Here is a 1806-nt window from a genome sequence, read left to right as displayed (position 1 = left end):
CCAAGTGTCAGTATTTTTTAAGGGGGAATAATCCAGGGTCTCAACCTGATTCATTCATTATCAATTTAGCCTTCCCATGCATTCAGTAAACTACATGCCTCCCACATCTACTGCCCCTGTGCAGGTGGTGGTAAACTACCAGTAAGGTTAACATTTTGACTTTCAAGTTCTGCTCTTACTGCCAGGAGTGTTGTTAGCCTCTAGGGGGCAGACTTTGCTACTACTCTGCAGAGAGCCACAAAAGCTGAGGTTTCCTCAAATTCCCCTTGGGGACTAAAGTTGGGATAGAACCAGGAATCAGGGTCCCTTTTTAGGAAGCAACCCCTAGCAACCCCTAAAATGTATTTCTCCTTCCCTGGCAAGGTGTACCTATAGATACCTAGAGATAGAACATAGTAGACCACGCAGTAAGCTGCTCAATAAACATTCTTTCAATAAATGAATATAGGATATTTCTTTGTAATATCTATCCAATAGTTACGTAGTTGCTGTATCCCTGGTGGGAATCAGCCAAGAGACAGCACCACGCTGGTGGCTGCCAGAATATTACTGAAGAAATCAACACACATTATCTAGTTTTCTTCTTACAACAACCCTAGGAGGCAGGTATTTTTATCCTCGTGTTACAGATTCAGAAACTGAAGGACGGAGAGGGTAAGTGCCCAAGATCCCAAAGCTAATTAATGCCAGAACAGAGCTTCTAATCTTGAGTGGACTGAGTCCAGAGCTCAGGAAAGAACCCACCCACTCCATCAGAAAAGGCAACCCCAAATATGGCTTGGATCCGGGGTTAGACCCTTGGAGATCTGTCATCAAACTGAAGCACTGCCCAGAAGAGGCTTCTGGAAGGGAATTCAGGAAATCTGTCTTATTGTTGCTTGTTCTGGACCTGATTCGAGGTGGGACTTTGATAATACAACCTCCGTTTCCATGTCTGAAGTTAAGAATAGATTCTGAAGAGTTTGGGGAGAGGACTCGATGACCTGGGGAAAAGAAGCAGTGAGCGGTCCTTCCGAGAGAATGGAGGTTCTGTGCTCCCCGGAGAATGACGGGAAACCCGTTTGGAATGTGAGGAGGGACTGCTAAGTTAGTGTAGACACTTTCAGATGGGTATAAGTTTCCTCTTCAGTCATGCCAGTATAGTCCATGATAAGCCATCATTTCTAGCCGAAAGAGGATGACTCCAAGCAGTGTTCCCCCTGCCTGTGAGCCTGTGGCAGGCAATTAGATAGGCATGAGCAGAGCTAGGACAGCGGCCAGGTACTTCTAGAGGTCACCAGGGTAGAAAGTCCCAGGTGCCTAGCAACAGGCAAAACTGGGAAAACAAGGACCTTGCCCCCAGGGTAACTTTTCCTCCCTGAGCCTATTACTGGTCATTCCGTTTAGACCCCCGGACCCTTCGTATGGCTGGTCATGTGGTTCGGACTCTTCCCAGACATGTCGGTAGTCACTCAGTTGACCGCCTGAGAGTAGGAACAGGGGCCCAACAGTGGCCTCTTGTGACTCCCCATAAGGGCCCTTGCACAGCCACTGCCTTAAGCATTAACCCCTAGGGATATCATCTAGGCCCAGGAAAGCAGCAAAACCAGACAAACGATGCCCTGGCACCTACCAATCAGTAGAGTCCACGACCCTGAAAGGACACACCTAGAAGCTGATGAATATTCTATTGAGATCCTCCCCTGGGACCTCACCTAAATCTCTGCCCTTCAAAGCCCTGAGGACAGAGCCCCAGCTCAGCTCTCTTTCTGGAGCAATGCCCCCACGCTTTTTTCCCCACCCCTTTCCCCGGATGTGTTTTCCTTG

The sequence above is a fragment of the Myotis lucifugus genome, unplaced genomic scaffold (genome assembly GCF_000147115.1).
Source record: "Myotis lucifugus unplaced genomic scaffold, Myoluc2.0 scaffold_235, whole genome shotgun sequence".
In the NCBI taxonomy this organism is placed as follows: Eukaryota; Metazoa; Chordata; class Mammalia; order Chiroptera; family Vespertilionidae; genus Myotis; species Myotis lucifugus.
This window is presented reverse-complemented; position numbering follows the sequence as displayed.